The following is a 21,035-nucleotide window of genomic DNA, read 5'->3' as shown; positions in this document are numbered from 1 at the left end:
CATTCAAAGTGCAGTCTCAGTACTAATCGGGATAAATACAAATAAATCCACACCGAGACATATAATTGTGAAACTGCAGAACATCAAGGTGCCATAAAAAATATTACCTACCCAAAAAATAACAATTAGACTGACAGCAGATACTTTATCAACAATAATAGATGCCTTGAAGGTAATGGAGTTAGATTGTTCAATATGTTCAAAGTGTTAAAAGAAAAGAACTGTCAAGCCAGAATTCAATGCCCAGTTAATCTTCATAAGAATGAGGACAAAATAAAGACATTTTAAGACCTACAAAGACTCTGAGTTTTCCACTAACAGATTCTCAGTAAGGAATTGATATATTTTAGGATGAACTTCAGAAAGAAGAGCTCAAAAAAGGAACAAGATATACTGATGCTCCCACAAACTGATAAAATGTATTACCAGGACTTCCCTAGTGGTCCAGTGGTAAAGAATCTGCCTTCCAATGCAGGGGACACGGGTTCGATCCCTGGTCGGGGAACTAAGATCCCACATGCCGCGGGGCAACTAAGCCTGCGTGCCACAACTACTGAGCTCACGTGCCTCAACAAGAGAGCCTGTGTGCTGCAAACTACAGAGCCCATGCGCTCTGGAGCCCGCGTGCCACAACTAGAGAGAGAAAACTCGCACACCACTAGAGAGAAGCCCACGCACAGCAACAAAAGATACCGCATGCGGCAACTAAGACCTGACGCAGACAAAAATAAAGAGAAGAAAATGTATTATAAAATGTACCTAATTATAGACTATAAAGAAAATAACTAATCTTTCATGATTAAAAGAAAAGTGGTAACAAGAATGAACCTTTGAAACTAAGTGCTAAGTTAGTTATGCTAAGTGGAAAGAAGCCAGTAACAAACAAAACCACATATTATATAATTCCATCTATATGAAATATTCAGAATAGGCAAATCTAAAGAGAAAGTAAGTTAGTGGTTGCCTGGTCTGGGAGGACAGGAGAGGGAATGGGGAGTAGGCCAGACACTGTTTAAGGGTACAGAATTTCTTTTAAGGGGGATAGAAATGTTATAAAATTAGATTGTGGAGATGGTTGCATAACCCTATGAGCAAACTAAAAACCACTGAATTGTGCATTTAAATGTATGAATTGTAAGGTATGCAAATTATATCTTAATAAAGCAGTTTTTACAAGTGGAGCTAGAAAAGAAGAAGGGGATGTTCAAGTACACCAAGATCCTTTTAAACTCTGATATAAAATTCTATAGTTGTGTGAATATTAAAAACTTAGGAACAACCATTGTAAGAACAGAAATGCCATCTATGGATTCTAAAATCAGTGGAGGAACCAAAAAAAATGATACTGACAATTTTATCAATCTAAATTACAAGAGTAATATAAAAGAAAATAAAGAGAAAGTAAAAATGGCAAAAACGAGTTCAATTCTCTCTCTCTACACACACACACACACACACAGACACACTCATCTATTAAAAGACAGTCTATCAGACTAGTTAACAAATCCAATTAATGACACATCTAAAGCAAAATGATCCAGAAAATTTGAAAATAGATGGTGAAAAAATTTATCAGGTAAATATTAAACAAAGGAAAGCTGGCAAAGCAATATTAACAGACAAAATAGAACTTAAGATATAAAACAAAAATAAGAAAAAAGACATTATATAATGATAAAAGAACACTCTACAAAGAAGATATAATGAACTTATACAATTAATAATATAGGCTCTCAAATGTATAGGAAACAGAAACATATGCAATTAACAAAGAGAAAGTAACAAAACTACAATTGTGGTGAGAGATTTTAACATTCTGCTATCAGAAACTGACAATCAAGCAGACAAAAATTCCCTAAGGATATAGCAAATTTAACACAACGCTAAGTTTGACGTTATACATACACCCTCACACACACACAAAAAAACCCAATAGCAAACAGAAAAAGAATAAATACTGGTTTTAAGCACACATAAGACATTTATAATATTGACTACATATTAGGTCTCAAAGGTAGCATCAACTAATTTCTAAGAATAAATCCCATACTAATCACATTCCTCAAGCACAATACAGATAATCAGAAATCAACAATAAAAAGTAAATAGAGAACAAACAATCATATGTTTAGAAATTTTTAAATGTACTCAAAAATAACTCATAGGGATGAAATCAAAATAGAAATTATGAAATACTAGAACCGAACAATAATGAAAGCAATATATATCAAACATTGTAAAAATGCAACTAGGGCTTCCCTGGTGGCGCAGTGGTTGAGAGTCCGCCTGTCGATGCAGCGGACATGGGTTCGTGCCCCGGTCTGGGAATATCCCACATGCCGCAGAGTGGCTGGGCCCGTGAGCCATGGCCGCTGAGCCTTTGCGCCTGGAGCCTGTGCTCCGCTGTGGGAGAGGCCACAACAGTGAGAGGCCTGCGTACCGCAAAAAAAAAAAAAAAAAAATGCAACTAAAGTGGTAAAGAGAGATAGTCAAGAATAGAATGATGATATCCACCATCACCACTTCTAGTCAACATTGTTTTGGAGGTCCCAGACAGTATAATGAAGTAAGAAAAAAGTAAAGATAAAAGAATTTAAAAGGAAATATCAAAACTGTCATTATTTGCATGTTATCATTACTCTCATAAAAAATCCAAGGGAATCTACAATCAGAATTAATAAAGAGAATTCAGCAAGGTTGCTGGATATAAGATCAACTTACAAAAATTGACAGTGTTCTTAAGTACCAGTAGTAAACAATTCAAAATGTCATTCAAAAAAAGAAATCAAGTATAAGCAACAAACACTATACGGCAACTAGAAATAAATTCAACAAATTATGTGTAAGAATCTGCTAGAGAAAAGTATAAAACTGTATTAAAAACTCAAAGAGGGGCTTCCCTGGTGGCGCAGTGGTTGAGAGTCCGCCTGCCGATGCAGGGGACACGGGTTCGTGCCCCTATCCCGGAAGATCCCACATGCCGCGCAGCGGCTGGGCCCGCGAGCCATGGCCGCGGAGCCTGTGTGTCCGGAGCCTGTGCTCCGCAACGGGAGAGGCCACAGCAGTGAGAGGCCCGCGTACAGCAAAAAAAAAAAAAAAAAAAAACTCAAAGAGGAGCTAAAGATAGAAATATATCATGTTCATAAACAGGAATACTTGATGGAATAATTATATCAATTTTCCTCAAATTACTCCATTTAAAAAAATCAACACAATTCCAGTAAAAATTCAATAAGGAATTTTTATAGAACTCACCAAGCTCATTCTAAAATTCACATAAAAGGGACTTCCCTGGTGGCGCAGTGGATAAGGCTCCGTGCTCTCAACGCAGGGGGCCTGGGTTCAATCCTTGGTCAGGGAACTAGATCCCAGATCCCACATGCATGTCACAGCTAAGAGTTCGCATGCCACAATTAAGGAGCCCATGAGCCGCAACTAAGGAACCCTCCTGTCGCAACTAAGAAGCCCACCTGCCACAACTAAGACCCGGCGCAGGGCTTCCCTGGTGGCGCAGTGGTTGAGAGTCTGCCTGCTGATGCAGGGGACACGGGTTCGTGCCCTGGTCCAGGAAGATCCCACATGCCACGGAGCGGCTGGGCCCGTGAGCCATGGCTGCTGAGCCTGCGCGTCCGGAGCCTGTGCTCTGCAACGGGAGAGGCCACAACAGTGAGAGGCCCGCATACTGCAAAAAAAAAAAAAAAAGGGACCTGGCACAACCAAATGAATAAATAAATAAATATTTAAAATTCACAAAGAAGAAGAAAAAGCCAAGAATAGCCAAGATAACTTTGAAGAAAATGGTAAAATAATTAAAATCATGAGATACTGGCCCAAGGATAGACCAACAAACCAATGGAAAGACAGTCAAGTGCACACACAGAAACTGGATATTGGACAGTGGTGACACTCCAAACTGAGGGAGGAAATAGACTATTCAATAAAAGTTGGTGGGATACTTGGCTATGTACATGGCAAATTAGATACCCACCATACAGCCAAGTAAAACTGATGGGAGAAGAAAAAAAAAAACCCTAAATGTGAAAGCAAAACTGTAGAAGTTTCCAAAGGAATTATAACACTGTGGTTCCTTTGACTTTCCTTCTTGATTCAGTTTCTAGGCTCTAAACAATCCTAATTGTTCTCCTCAAGGGCACTCTGTACTGAATTCTCCTTGTAATTTGGAAGCTGTAGAGTGGGAGCATCACTTTCCCAGTCCTGTTATTAGACTTCTAGTAACACAGTCTACCTAAGCCCACATTAGCTTTACTTGGTCACTACAATATAGGACTGATGAACACTGTATACACCATCTATTAAACCTCTAAGTCATTTTCATGCCTGCTACACTTAAGCAAGTCTCTCATATTCTGGGCTAATTTGTATAGGGGTTTTTTGTTTCCTCCATGTGCAGGGCCTTATTCTTAAATCTATTTAATGCTATCATTAAATTAAGCCAGTTGTCTTTATCCTTGGGGACCGTTTCCATATCTTCCTACGTCATCAAATATATTCATTATCCCTTCCCACACTATGTTGTTCACAAAATCAATAAGCATGCCTTTGATAGAAGGCTTCATCTGAAGAACTGACAAAAGTGTTGATCAAGAAGTTCTAAACAGAGAACCCTAGAGGTATGATAACAGAAAATTTCTTCCATTGATTAATTAATACTAATCTACCTAATTATATTAGCAGTTAGTCCATATTTTTCCATCTGGCCTTCAAAAATATTATGACATGTGGGTAAATGTCCTATTGAGTTTTAGCTAAACTTTGCTTTTTGCATTTCCATGATCGGTCAGTCTACTAAACCTTTCCAAGAAGAAGTGAGATGAGCCCGACGTAACTTGGTTTTGGTGAATCCATGGTAGCATCATATAACTTGTGCTTCTTCTCTTAGATGCTCATAACAATTTATTAAGAATTTTTTAAGTATATTCATTAGAAATTAGCATAAATTACAAAAAACCAAATTATGAGGACTCCACACAGTTATAACATAATTACTATAATCTCTATGGGGGACTTAAAATTATGAAAATATGTATATACATCTCCACAATGTGTAGACCAGAAATTTTCTTTAAAATCTATCATTCTCGTAATGATAACTCTAAGAAATGGAGACCCTCGGAAAAGGAAAAGAGTATGGGGAGGGTGATAAATATAAAAGGTTAACTGAATTAATAAGAATTACTTTGATTATTTAAATTAGGAGAAGGTGTACTGGAATACAGCTGGACAAATTCTGTACTTCTTCCTAAGTGGAGGGTAAACAATGTGTTCCAAATCCAGAAAAAGTTATAAAACTCAGCTCCAAGATAACAGGAGGTGCCCTGCCTGACCACAAAGAAAGTATCATGCACAGTACACCCCAAACACTGAAACTGGAGATTAGAAAATACTCTGCCATCCTCACACGGCCAACTTTGAAACACTTCTCATTTGATCTTCATGCTGAATTCACACATGAGCACTTACAAGATTTACATCTAGCTTTCTTAGTGTCTCAAAAATACAGACTGTTCACTCTGGGACTGAGAAATCAGCTGTCTATAAAGATACTGTGTATACAGAGAGGGACACACAGCCCAAAATTTTCACTAACCATATAGAACCATGAGCTAGAATAAACATTTTGCTACTTAAAGCACCTTTCCAAGGGTTCCATTAATAAGCAAGATATTATTAGAGAATTATTAACTGTAAAAACTAATTCTGGAGACCAAAGAAACATGATATTTCCCAACAAACTACATGAGAGGGGTCCGGTGCAATACTGGATAATAGACAGTATATTTTTATCTTTGCCTGAAGCTCTTTTTCTTGATTGTAAATGAGAAATGGAAACACAGAACTCCTAAACCTAAACACTATAGCCAGCTACTATGTGTGACTATGAAAGTCTCCCAGAGCCTATTAGTGTCTAATACAGTAGGTGTTCATAATTTTGTATTTTGTCTGCTTCTGTGCAGTGATTTCCTTTACACCAGAAGCCTTGCAAAGAAGACTGAATCACTTAGATGTTAGGATTACCATTCAATACCTATTTCCTTGGAGATATCAGTAGAATCTGAGAGCTGAAGGATAATCTAGAAGCCACCTAATGCAACCACCTAAACTTTAAACATTAAAGAGGAAAAAAACAGACCCAAAGAGTTCAAGAGCCCGAAGTCTCATGATTACTTCATAGTGAAACTGGAACCAGAACCAGGCCATGAGGCTCCACTATCACAGTTTTCTAAGGTCTCACTCTTCTAAGTAGGACTCATTCTTTTTCATCCTCCTCAAGCTTCACTGGCCATCATCAGACACTGCAATGACATTTCACAAAAGCATTACAACTCTAGGAAGGTGTAGGACACATTGGGGCCCATGGTCATAGTATTTGGGAACTGGAAGAGTCCTCAGATTGTCCCTTCACATCTCTGCCTCTTACACACGCACAAACAGAGGTTAGGGGTTGGCACAAGCTCCGAATGTGGAGCACAAAGTCAGAATTAAGAACTGACTGTACTGATTCCCAGGCCAGTGTTCTTCACCAGTCATTGCAGGGCTTCTCTTCTCTTTATTTCCCTTAAAAAAAAAAAAAAAAAAAAAAAGCAAAACAAAACCAAAAAACCCAAAAAACATAGCTTCTGCTTAAGAACAGGAGCTTTGTAAGTTGAGGATATCTATAGAGTAGATGTTCTTTTTTTTTTTTTTTTTTTTTTTTTTTTTTTTTTTTTTTCTTTTTGGCGGTATGCGGGCCTCTCACTGTTGTGGCCTCTCCCGTTGCGGAGCACAGGCTCCGGATGCGCAGGCCCAGCAGCCATGGCTCACGGGCCCAGCCGCTCCACGGCATATGGGATCCTCCCAGACCGGGGCACGAACCCGTATCCCCTGCATCGGCAGGCGGACTCTCAACCACTGCGCCACCAGGGAGGCCCTAGATGTTCTTTTTATAAATTTTTTTTTTTAAGTAAAACCCCTCTGGAAAAGGAACTTGTAAATAAACAAGGCCCACTCAGCCTCTGATTCTATCAGTCTTTGGGCTGACTGCTCACTGCCTCTCATCCAACTAGACATGGGCAGGGCTGAGACACAGGAGACAGAAAGGCCTGGCAATGAATCAGTGAGCAGAGGAAGGAATGCACTTAGGAGTCTCCACTGCTTCACTCATGGGACTTCATGTGATGCAAAGCTTTAAGCTATCAAGTGTCTTGGGCCCAGAGGACTTGGTGGTTCAGGCACCCTAAAGGATCCTAGATGATAACAACTTCTCTTCACAGGTACAACCTGAGCTAAATGGTTTCTGTGGACTAGACTGAAAACATAACCACCCCTTAGCACAAATCTATTTCAAACACATTTTCCCATAAGCAACTGACTTTTTTTCTTTTTGTTGGCTGCGTTGGGTCTTCGTTGCTGCACACGAGCTTTCTCTAGCTGCGGTGAGCGGGGGCTACTCTTCGTTGCGGTGCATGGGCTTCTCATTGCAGTGGCTTCTCTTGTTGCGGAGCACGGACTCTAGGGGTGCAGGCTTCAGTAGTTGTGGCATGTGGGCTCAGTAGTTGTGGCTCGTGGGCTCTAGAGAGCAGGCTCAGTAGTTGTGGCACATTGGGCTTAGTTGCTCTGCGGCATGTGGGATCTTCCCAGACCAGGGCTCAAACCTGTGTGCCCTGTGTTGGCAGGGGGATTCTCAACCACTGCGCCACCAGGGAAGTTCCCAGCAACTGACATTTGAATGCTTGCATAATTCATAAATATTCCACTGTTATATTTAAGACATTCCATTCATTTTCTCCAAACAAAATCCTTTTAGAAGGGGGAACTTGCAACAGAGTGAGTCAAGTTCATATGACATCCAAGCCTTCCAAACTGTGAGAAGACTGAGGAAGCCCATGCTTGTTCCCTTACTGTGGCAGGCTGCAAAGAAAGCTGATCTTTGTTGGAAAGCAAGAGAGAAAAAGAGTTCTGGTTGAAACCTGATGAGAGTCACACCATCACAGACTGATGAATTTATCCCAATAAGTTGTTCTGGAGGCAGAAAACTCTTACTCTTTTCAGTTTACTAAGATTTACAATAAAAATGTCTGGAGTAGACTCCCACAAAGATATATAAACTACAGCAGTTTACTCCCCTGTTTTTGCTTCTTCGCTACTGATTCTGGTTCATAGACCTACCCATAAAGGCCTCCTGCAAACATCTGTCCTGCAGTCCTAATGCTCCAGGCCATCAGAGAGCTGGCAGATAGCAAAGCTGTACAGAACTGAGCGCACCAACTACTCACCATAGGCTAAACTGGGAATGAGAAATGATCATCCGTTATGGCACCATCACCTTGTGTGCCCATTAACACTTAACTCTGTAAAATCCAGCATCTCTTTAAAATCGCTGTTTCAATTAGTATATTACTTTTCACTATTGCATTTGCTAGAACAAGAGTTTCATAAACGTGGTGTTCTTATATCACTAAAACTACCAGGGCTTAATTGCTGGTAAGAGTTTAAAATAAGGTTTGGCAGGAAAGGTAAGTGGAAACATAGATGAAACATACACTACAAAACACAAAATTTGGGAGTGAAATCCATTTCAGTGTAAAACTTATCTGAACAGGACTCCAGTTCTAAGAAACCCAACCCTAAAAGTCACTACTTAGAGTCTGGGATTCGTCAGCATGTTACTCACAGTTACAGCTCTGATCACACACTAGCGGTCCAATTATGTTTAATGAGCCACAGGGACACATGGTTACAAAGGATAATTCTGCCAAACTGAATGAGAAAGTTCAATATTTAACACATGGAATTTAGTGAACACATTTGGCCACTAATAAAATATAACTGGCTCCTTGTCTTTCATTTTAATCATCTTTATTAGAAAAAAATACATCATACTAAAGAAGTTTACCATACGGAAATGGCAACTTAAAATTTAATGCTCTATTACCATGTAAAAAATTAATACATTATGATTTTGCACAATGAGAATGGAATTGAACTTTCACTATGATGTGAACTTAACTTGAAATAACTTTGTCTTTTAACATGACTTAGAAAACAGGTGTTAAGAACAGACCAACCAATACAGTACACAAGTTTTTAGTTTTCCCTAATCACCATGTTACTTCTTTATCTGCTTACATGTTTGGTTACTTAGGGAACCAAAGCTTTTTCTTTGAGATTAATTTGGATTTTAATCATACTCAATAGTGTAAAACAGTATTTATGATTTATAATCAGAGCAGATTTATAAGATGCTTCTGAGTGAAAACTGCTTGGTATATACTGCTAATTAAGTTTTAGTGAACTGTTTTCATTGCAAAACAGGCAACACTATGGATAAAGCCTTTATTGCAACCACTATATAATGTCTTTTCTATTTGACATTGAAATTCTGATAATTCATACTCTGATGCATTATAGAAAGGGCCTGTATGAAGCAAATTCTATAAATTTATGACAACTTTGAAAGATGAAAAGCCCTAAATACCTCAGAAAAATTCTAGAAATCACACAGCTCTTTCCTAATTGTTTTAAAAGGTTGTTTCTTAGATATTCTGGACTCTATAAAATCCTTATTTACCCTCTACCCCATTCCAAGAGAAGATAATAACACACAGTATTGACTACGGTTCCTTCAACAATGAAATCCAAGCTAAAATATCTTCTGTGAAATGAGAGTCCAATACTTGGTACTTACTACTCTCTGATTCCTGGCTCACACCCTTGTTGTCCTCACATCCCATCATACTGAAGAGCACAACCACTTAGAAATCTTTCTCAAACCATGCTCCTTGGAACAATGGTATTCCACAAAAATGTGTGTTCAACATAATAGATGTTAGCAATGTTTATTTTAAATTTTATTTTAAATATATATCTAGGCAAAATGGTAAACACCTTTACACAGTTACTGTCATACACAAATCTTTAAGAAATAATGCACAACCCAAGAGAAATAAAAACATATGCTAGCACACAAGAACTTATGCACAAATGTTCATGGCAGCATTACTCATAATTATGCCAAAAAGCAGAAACAACCAAAATGCCCATCTTCTGATGAAAGTGTAAATAAAATGTGGCATATCCATACAACAGAATATTACTCAGGAATAAAAATGTACGAAGTACTGGATACATGCTGAAATATGGATGAACCTTGAAATCATTATGTTAAGTGAAAGAAGCCAGTCACAAAGGACTTCAAATTGTATGATTCCATTTAGATGAAATGTCCAGAATAGGCAAATGTATAGAGACAGAAAGTAGATTAGTGGTTGCCACGGGCCCAGTGGGTCAGGGAGGAGAGTCCTGAGAGGAGGGGTTGGGTGGTGACAGCTAAGGAGAGCAATTATTTTTCGCACAATGAAAACATTCTAAAATTGATGTGGTGATGGATATACAACTCTGTGAATATACTAAAAGTCACTGAATTGTACACTATAAATGTGTGAATAGTGTAGTATGTGAATTATGCCTCAATAAAGCTATATGTAAAAAGAAAAATAGGTATTTGAACAGATTCTTCACTAAAAAGACATCCATAAACATATGAAAAGATGCCCAATTTTATTAGGTATCAGAGAAATATAAAATTAACACGAACATGAGACACCACCACACACCTACCAGAACAACTAAAATAAAAGATGGATAATAACACATGTTGGTGAGAATGTAGTGTAGCAGACATACAGCACTGAAAAGAACTTAAGTTGTAAAGCCACATAGGAAAGCTTTGGTAGGATCTATTAAAGTTGAATATAAATATACTGTACGACCTAGCAATGCTACTCCTAGATATATATACACACCAAAAAACATGTATAAGAATATTCATAGCAGGATTATTTGTAATAGCTCTAAAAAGAGAATATCCCAAAGTCCATAGAAAACTATGGTATATTTATACACTGCAATACAACACAGTAATTAAGATAAACTACGGACATATACAACATAGATAAATTGGACTAATATTACATTGAGGATAAAAACAGATACAAAAGAACACATAATAAAATAATTTAAAATGGGCAAAAGTGACGTGTTATTAGAAATTATGATAGCGATTACCTTTTGGTAGGAAAAAAAGGCAGTCATGGGGGAGAAGAATGAGTCATGAGGAAGGCTTCTCAGGGTATTGGTAATATTTTATTTCTTGATCTGGGTGCTAGGTACATGGATATGTTTACTTTGTGATAACTCATCTAGTTATATATTTATTATTTGTATTTTCCTATATAAATATATATGTATAAAAAATACTGTACTTTGGTTTAAAAGTTTATTTTTAAAAAGTGAGGGAGAAAAAGAAATGGTACACAATAGCAAAATACCTGACAATGCCAAGAAAGTTTGACCTGTCATTTACCCAGAGTATTTTCCAACAAACAGTTATACAGAACATGTATTGACAATTAAATAAATGCTGGTCTATGTTGTGAATCCTGTCATTTTGTTTCAGCACATATTTGTGATATTTTATTTATTACATTGAATATTTATACCACTCTTAGTTATTCCCCACAGACCTATGGCTAGTTCATAATCCATACATGATGACCCAAGCGAGCAAAAATCCAGACCCCTTCAATGTGAAAATAATAATCATAGCACTTGGTTTCTAAAAAATTGGAAGGTGAGCTGTCCAACATGAAACAATTTATGATTTTCAGAGCTGCATACTTCAAGAGCAGTAGATGATTGTAAACCTGCAGTTCATGTTCTCCCCTTTGTTATAAAAATCTTTTCTGAAATGGGCTTATGCTGTAAGAAAACACTCTCGGGATTTCCCTGGTGGTCCAGTGGTAAAGAATCCGCCTTCCAATGAAGGGGACGCGGGTTCGATCCCTGTTCCAGGAACTAAGATCCCACACGCCACGGGACAACTAAGCCTGCACACCACAACTACTGAAGTTGCATGCCTCAATGAGAGAGCCTGCGTGCCACAAACTACAGAACCCACGCTCCCTGGAGCCCACGCGCCACAACTAGAGAGAAAAACACCCATGCACCACAACTAAGAGAAGCCCTCATGTCTCAATGAAGACCCCGCGTGCTGCAACTAAGATTCCCACAAAAAATGAAAGAAAATAAATTTAAAAAAAAGAAAACACTCCCAACAAAATTAATGAATAGGTTTGATGCTACATCTACTATGAGGATCAGACTGAGCAACATGGTTCCTGAGAGTAAACAGTGGATATGTATAAAATACAAAAATACTGTTTTCATTTTTAATGTGGTTTTTAGGTTGTATTTCAAAACCAAAAAAAAACTATAAAATATTTTTATCTTGCAATTTTTAAATTCTTTTTGTTCTTAATTAAATTTTTTGCTTGTGGATTAACACTATATATTTATAACAAAGAAAACAGCAAAAGATTCAAATTCTGATCATTTCTTGCAATAACTAACTCCTCTGTAAAATAGTTTTGTTATATGTCAATCCATGCATTAATTATACATCTCATATATTTCATTTTTACATTTTAAAATGTTCCATGGTCAACACGTTTGGGAAACTCTGACCTAGAATTATCTTCTCAATTTTAAAATATCCCTAAACCTGCATCCATAATAACATTCTATGGTCTCAAAAGGTTAAATTTTTTAAATTCACTAACTTAATCCCTCCCCCACTTTTTTACAGTGACCATTGTCTAGATGCAGTAAGGAGTGTAATGAAATATGCAGAAAGTGCTCCAAAGGAAAGGAGAAAAAAAGAGTTGATAGTAATGATAAACAGCATAGTATCATAAAGGCAGAACCACTGAGGCAAAGATGAAAACCTTAAGTGTATTGAAAAAGACCATGTTTTGTCTCAATGGACAAAAGCCAGTCAACTAAATGCCCAATTGCAAAAACAAAACAAAACAAAAAGTACATGTACAAATAATTTTTTAAACTGTAAATATGGGTCATCAAAGATTGTTCTTTAAAAAGTAAGCACAGGGGCTTCCCTGGTGATGCAGTGGTTGAGAGTCCACCTGCCGATGCAGGGGACACGGGTTCGTTCCCTAGTCCGGGAAGATCCCACATGCCGCGGAGCAGCTGGGCCCGTGAGCCATGGCCGCTGAGCCTGCGTGTCCAGAGCCTGTGCTCCGCAACGGCAAAGACCACAACAGTGAGAGGCCCGCGTACCGCAAAAAAAAAAAAAAAAAGTAAGCACAAAGTTCAGGATTTTGTAGTAGCTTTGGCACTCAAGCTTTCCTTTGAGGTTCACACATTTGACTTTTATATGTGTTTCCAGTAACACATAATGTATGAAAGTTGAAGAATACCTATATGCCCCAGGTAGGCTCTTGCTTCTGAAGCTAAGTCACATCCTTCCCCTGCTATTTGGAAATATGAAAATGGGATTTTGTTTGGCACTGTGATAAACACTGGGAAAACATCTTTTAAATTGACACTTCTAGATATGCAAGAAACTAGTAACATTAGTTGCCACTGAGAAAGCAAGCTGGGAGACTAGAGGTCAGGGATGGGACAGAGATCAACTTTTCATTCTATTCTCAAATTTAAAAATGTCATTATTACATCTTCTACATCATGTTAAACATACACAATAATTTTTGCACACATTAGTTATTTTTATGTTGAGGTGAATTCAAATGCCTTCAGATACGTTTCATTCCTAAGTCTCTGCATGAAGCCTCCTTTCTTCAGAAGTCCCCATCCTCAACCTCTATTTATAAAGCACAGTTCATGTCAACAAACACTTAAAGGATCCAAAGCACTCCCCACTGGCCAAATGTTCAAGAATAATCCATCAGCATCAGTGTAAGACATATTCTATATTTGTGATCTATGAGGTTCCCTCACATTAAGGACTAAATCTTCAGAATTACTCCTCTTTAAATAACTGTGGATCATTTGATTATATCAAAGTCCTAATAGATGTTTAAATTATTAGTACCACCATAGTACCCTGCAGGCAGCAGTGCCTACATGCTTTCTTTCTTGAAAAGCATTTCGTCTAAGTTATACACACTTTTAGATAAATAAATCAACAAAATTACAACATCAGCTTTGTTCAGAAAATATAGAACATCCTTAAACTAAATGCTTTTGCTAAGCATGCTAGAAGAAAGGATCCATGTTGAACACCCTTCTTCTGAGTTGTTACTTACTTTTTAAATGACATATGTGGGGAGCAAAAGACATTCAGTTACATCAATGCACAATGTGGCCCTAAATTACTAGTGGGTGAATTAGGCTAAATTCTTAGACACAGGCATTTTACAACGACAATCAGGTTGTTTTATCAGTGTTTAAGTTAGAGAGCTAAAAAAGAAAAAAGAAAAAAAAAGAATCTAAGTAACAATGATGATTTTAAAAGTCCTAAACAGGGCTTCCCTGGTGGCGCAGTGGTTGAGAGTCCACCTGCCGATGCAAGGACTCGGGTTCGTGCCCCAGTCCAGGAGGATCCCACATGCCGCGGAGAGGCTGGGCCCGTGAGCCATGGCCGCTGAGCCTGCGCGTCCGGAGCCTGTGCTCCGCAGCGGGGGAGGCCACAGCGGTGAGAGGCCCGCGTACCACAAAAAAAAAAAAAAAAAAGTCCTAAACAGGTAAATCACACTACCAAGCCACTACTTTTTCAATATGCTGAAACAGAAATTTCTAAATGTATTGTGTGAAAAACAACTACTGCAAAGTCATTTATATCATAATTGTAAATCCAAAATACCACTAGTTCTACAATATGCAAATGTACCATATAATTTCACTTTAAATTACTCTCACTTCCTTTTTCCACTGGACTCCAAACAGGAAAGAAAAGAGTACAACTCAAGAGTTGAAAGAAAAAGAAAATGCAGGAACCTCAATCAGATCTGCATGACTCATGTTGTGTCAATTGCAAATTTCTGATTTCAAGCCTTTAAAAAAAAGAAACTTCAAGGACCCTTCAAATTATGTTCAAGTCAGATGCTTGATTAGACAACTGAATCACTTTACTGGACTTCATTTTTTTTTCTTGATTCAGATCTCTTCTCTTGCTGCCGCAAATATGTTTGTTCAGTGTAAATGGAGTGATGAAGATTGACCTTTCTAGCTGAGCAGCTGGCTGAACAGGATTTTAAATGGTATGCTTAGCATTTTACTCCACTCAATTTAAGGCAAAAGGAAGTGAAATAAAAGTGCATGAATGATAGATACACATATCTAAGTTTTATTCTAGGAATTTTTTTTAAGATGTTGGGGGTAGGAGTTTTATTAATTAATTTATTTATTTTTGCTGTGTTGGGTCTTCGTTTCTGTGCGAGGGCTCTCTCTAGTTGTGGCAAGCGGGGGCCACTCTTCATCGCGGTGCGCGGGCCTCTCACTATCGCGGCCTCTCTTGCTGCGGAGCACAGGCTCCAGACGCACAGGCTCAGTAGTTGTGGCTCACGGGCCTAGTTGCTCCGCGGCATGTGGGATCCTCCCAGACCAGGGCTCGAACCCATGTCCCCTGCATTAGCAGGCAGATTCTCAACCACTGCGCCACAAGGGAAGCCCTTATTCTAGGAATTTTGGAGCCTCTGTCCCACTCCTTCTGACAAAGCATCTCACATCAGGGTGAGGTATAACCAGAAGTGAAACGTTGAACGACTACCATGAGAAGTTAGGGATGCCAAAATAGAATTAGTAGTGTCTCTGTCTTTTAAGAATTGTCCCTATATATTTTCCTGTTCTCGGAAACAAAAACTGGACAGAAGGAAAAAAAGAAATTGCTGTGCCCTTAAACCCTGCCTAGTACCTTGACTCATTCCAATGTCTTTTCTCTGATTTTCCATCCAATAGCACCAAAGTAAGACATCTATTTCCTTCTTTTATACCTCATAACCTGACAAAAAGCAGTCTTGGAAACTCACTATTCTGGATATTGAAGACCACACATATTATACTTTCAGCATTTTGTAATATTTTTACTTTCCCTAATTCTCATCCCCCCTTACGCAGTCACTGTATACTCCTAACTCAACCCATCACTCACCCATTAAAATCATAAGTATAGGAGACTATGTCTAACTGCCTGAGAAATTACATACTCAAAGCAGCCCTCAAAAACAAATTTCCATGAATATCTAATGGAAAGGAGAAAGAGCCTATATTTATGAAATTTCTTTTAGACCTGCTACCTGATTTTCATTCAGTGCTAGCATGTGAGCAAGTGCTAATTTGCCTAGCTGATAGGAAGCTGAGTCCAATCATTTATTCACAGCAGGCACAATGCTAGAAGCTAAGGATGAAGAGATAAAAGACTCTTTATTCAAAGTCAGACTTTTCATTCAAAGACCTCAAAGTCTAGTGGAAAAGAGCCTCATAAGCCAACAATCATAATATCGTAGATGTGTCATGATAGGTGTATGTCCAGAGTGGCACGGGAAGACAAAAAAGCATACACCAAACTCAAGTCTAAAGAATTGTGGGAAGTTTCTCAGACAAGGTGGCATTAGATTCAAGTCTGGAGAGATCCTTAGGAGGAACAGGGGTGGGAGTGGGGGGACAGGGCATTCTATTTAGAGGAAGCAGCATGTAAAAGACACAGCAGTTCGGGGAATTCTCTGGCGGTGCCATGGTTAGGACTTCACATTTCCACTGCAGGGGGCACGGGTTCCATCCCTGGTCGGGGAACTACGATCCCACGTGCCATGCTGTGAGGCAAAAGAGACACAACAGTTCTGTTTGGGACGATGAAAGTGTTCTGGAAATAGACAGTGGTGATGGTTACACAATATTGTGAATGTACTTCATGCCACTGAATTGTACATTTTAAAATGGTAAATTTTATGTTATATATTTTATTACAATTTTTTTAAAAGACACAGATGTCTGAGAGAGTAGAAACACCAAATAAGGTATCTATAGAGAGACTGAGTGGCAGGGAAAAGGATGGAACTGTATCAAGGCTAGACCATAAAGGGCTACGTGTTCCATGCTAATGGAGTGTGGAAGCTAACTCAGAAGAGGAGGAAGACTTGGAAGCTTCATGAATGATTAGGAGGCTATTAATATAATCCAGATGAGAAATGAAGGCCTGAACTCTGGAGAGGCAGTGGAGACAAAAAGGATTAACAGATTTCCAAGACTGAAAGACAAAAGAATAAAGAAAACTTGGAGGCTAAACGTGAGCGATCGGGAGGAGTCTGGAATGCCTCAGGTTTCTGGCTGGAACACAGAGGCAGATGATGATGCCATTCACCCAGAGAGCGAAAGCAGGTGGACTGGGGAGCACAGTAACTTCTGCTGTGATCTTCCAAGTTTGAACCCTTGTGAATAAAGGATGAAGACCAGCAGTTAGAGGAATTGCAGGATTTCTTAAGTGGGTCTGTGGACTTTTGCAACAAAGCCCAGCTTTGTGGAGGAGGCCACTTTTCCCCACCTATGAAAAGAGCAAGCACTTCTCTGGCACACCAGAATTAAGGGATTTGATAGACTCATGCTGAATAGAGGTAGCTTCTCTGTCAAGGCCCTGAGGTTCTCAGCAGTACCTTCAGTGAGGCTCATCAAGGGTAGCATCTATCAACAAGGGTGAGCCAAAGACGAATAATATGGCACATTTAGGACTCTCAGAAATAACTGGGAGGTATTACAGGATAGACCAGAATCTGAGAGGTTGGTAAGAAGGAAAGGGCAAGATGGGTTATTATCATTTGGAGAACATAAAAAGGACCTATTTTATTCTTCCAGGCTACTGAGGCCTGGAGCTTACCAGTTAATACACATTTTAGAAAAGTGATACCATGTTATTCACTAACCCATTTGTAGACCACTCTTGGACATTCAGCAACATGGTGAGCATCTATGTCATAACATTCTTCCATAACTTCATACTTAAGGCTAAATAGTATCTGAGAATATATCATGATTTATTCAATCAGTCCCCTATTGTTGGACATTTAGGTTTGAATGGAGCTTTTCAAACTATTAAATATTAAATCCATCATCACCAATTAAGCACATTTTCATGACAACTAAGAATATCTAAGCATTTTGTTTGAAGATTCCTTGTCCAAAAAATTCTCTTTGGATTTTTGTCTAAAAATAAAAAACTTGTAAAAAAAAAAACCCCTATATAACCAGCTAAAAGAATACAAAGCAATTTACTAGCCCTGATTTTATAAGAAGAAAGTAAATTGCTCACTTGTGGAGGGGGTGTTAATTTTATCAAGCCACTAGCATACGATATTGCACAATGGAAGAGGCAGGTAATTCGCTAAAGGACACCCTGGTGGCACAAAAGAATAAATACATCTCCAGTAAGTAAACCATGTTCTCTTTGTCAGCAGGATCAAATGTATTGTTCTTTATCTCCTTTACCATCCCATGGATGCTTATTGGTCCCTTCCTGAGTTGGCAACACATGTAGGCAAAGACGCCTCTACCTGTGCCCATGCTGTTCCTTCTACCTGTAATGTCCCACGGCTCCCCCAATTTCTTTTTTTTTTTCTTTTTTTTATTTTTGGCTGCATTGGGTCTTCATTGCTGCACCTGTGTTTTCTCTAGTTGCAGCGAGTGGGGGCTACTCTTCGTTGTGGTGCATGGGCTTCTCATTGTGGTGGCTTCTCTCATTGCAGAGCACAGGCTCTAGGCCCACGGGCTTCAGTAGTTGTGGCATGCAGGCTCAGTAGTTGTGGCTCGCGGGCTCTAGAGCGCAGGCTCAGTAGTTGTGGCACACGGGCTTAGTTGCTCCGCGGCATGTGGGATCTTCCCGGACCAGGGCTTGAACCCGTGTCCCCTGCATTGGCGAGCAGATTCTTAACCACTGTGCCACCAGGGAAGCCCTCCCCCAATTTCTGTGCCCAAACAGCTCCTAGTTATTATTCAAGACAGTTCAACTGTTACTTCCTCTAGAAAGTCTACCCTGACCACTCTCATCCTGAGCCAAGTGTCCCAAAGCATCCTGTCTGTATATACCTCTGAATACTTAGCACAGTTTATTATGGTGATTTGATATTCACCCACCTAATCATAAGCCTGTTTAGGCTAAGACCTTGGCTTTCACTGTAACACCCTCAGGGTCTAGCACATTGCTTCATTAAATGATTGCCGAAAAAAATGTTATGACTTAAAGAGCACCAGAAAGTCTCACCTGCATATCAATACTCTTACGCACCAGTAATGCTTTCTATTGAGAGTAATTGAGCAACACACCTAACTACAAAAGTTATGTACAGTTTTCTAATAAAATAAGACACAATAATTTGACAATGCATAATCATTTTTGTGATGCATGGTAATTAAGCAAACAATAAGTGATTGTATAAATTACTACCACTGGTAATTTCCAGGAAGGCACTGGGATGGCATACAGTGATCAACTTCTTTCTCCATCAGAGATGGGACTGATCTTAACTAGTTCTGCTTCTATTTAAATGTCCCAAACTCCACAACTGCCCTCTACTCCACCATACCTTCCCCTCCTTCTACACACTCTCCACTACAATGATTATTTTCTCTGGAAATGGGATTCAGCTGAGAGACTGCTTTCTCTGATTTTGTAATGAACTGTCTGTCACCTTTATGAGCCTCACGTTCTGCCATTCCTTCCTGGGATTTTTAGGTAGAGACACTTCCTTAAAGGGTTATAAGAACCTCAGACTCCTCTTTTCCTTCCCTACTTGAAGTGTCTTTTTTTAGTAAATAGGTGCAATAGGTTGAGTGGTATGAATGAAGAAAACCTGTCCTGCCTCAAAATCTCTCCCTTAGATTACAAAGCATTTCCAGCATTTACACCTTCATTTAAGTTAACAAATAAACACATACACACACACCTCCTGCCACCAAAAGCAAATAAACTAAGTAAAACAGGTCTATTGGTCACTTAGGTGGTTGAAAGAAGCTGACAATCATACTGGGGGAGAGCTTCGAGGGAAAGTGAGGAAGAGGAGGAGCAGTGGAACTCTTGTAATGAGGCGGCAACAGAGCTCTGGCAATGAGAGAACAAGGGATGACAACAGAAAGAGGAAGGAAACTGTGTGGAGCCCAAAGATTCACTTCGAATTTCAGTCTACAGCTGTCCAAGCATCCCTCCTTTCTTCCCCTCTTTTCTAAAAGCCAACTTCCAGGAATTCCCTGGTGGTCCAGTGGTTAGGACTCTGCACTTCCACTGCAGGGGGCACAGGTTCGATCCCTGGTTGGGGAGCTAAGATCCCACATGACGCATGGCACGGCCAAAAAAAAAAAAAAAAACAGAAAGAAAATGGGGACAATACCACCTGCTCTAAGACCAAGAGAAGTTAGGTGATTGCCCAGGAATACATTAACATTACCTCATCAGTCTAAGAGATGCACTTAAAATACAAGTCCAAAGTTCAATCTTCACCATGACTGAAATATTTCAGATTGAAAGTAAATTCTGGTACACAAATGTTCATAGCAGAACATAACAGCCAAAAAGTGGAAACGATCCAGTGTCCACCAAATGATGAATAGATGAACAAAATGTAGTATATCCATACAATGGAATATTATTCAGCAATAAAAAGGAATGAAGTACAAAAATGTGAATGTACCTAATGCCACAGAACTGTACACTTAAAAATTGTTAAGATGATAAAATTTGTATTTTTTATGTTTTACCACAATTTTTTTAAAAAGAAATGAAGTACTGATACATGCTACAAGCAGGTAAACTTTGGAAACATTTTGCTAGTAAAAGAAGTCATTCACAAAAGGCCACATATTACATGATTCCATTTGTATGAAATTTCCCAAACAGGCAAACTCACAGAGATGGAAAGTAGATAAGTGGTTGCCAGGAGCTGGTGATAGGAGGGAATGGGGAGTGACTACTAATAGGTAAAGGGTTTCTTTTGGGGGTGGTGAAAATAAAAATATAAAGTGGAAATAGACACACAACTTTGTGAATATTCTAAAAACCAGTGAACTGTACTCTGTAAAAGGGTGAATTGTATGGTAACTAAATTATGTCTTTTATATTTCACTTTTTAAAAGGCAAATGCTAGTAAACAAAGTGTGCTGATATATATCTGGGACATTTAAGAACATTTAGAAGGTCAGGATTAAGGTAAGACCTCAGAAAGTGCATAAATGATCTA

At 38.8% G+C, this 21,035-nt stretch overlaps 1 protein-coding gene across 4 annotated transcripts in view; it reads right to left on the bottom strand.

Annotated features, from left to right (window-relative positions):
* Positions 1–21,035, bottom strand: part of FRMD5 (FERM domain containing 5) — a gene marked incomplete at both ends in the record, with an annotated part of 348,831 nt that overhangs the window by 289,183 nt on the left and 38,613 nt on the right. The window lies entirely within an intron of this gene.

This window comes from Mesoplodon bidens, assembly GCF_964165515.1.
Source record: "Mesoplodon bidens genome assembly, chromosome: 3".
NCBI lineage: Eukaryota > Metazoa > Chordata > Mammalia > Artiodactyla > Ziphiidae > Mesoplodon > Mesoplodon bidens.
The sequence above is the reverse complement of the archived record's forward strand: the minus strand, read 5'-3'. Positions and strand labels throughout refer to the sequence as shown.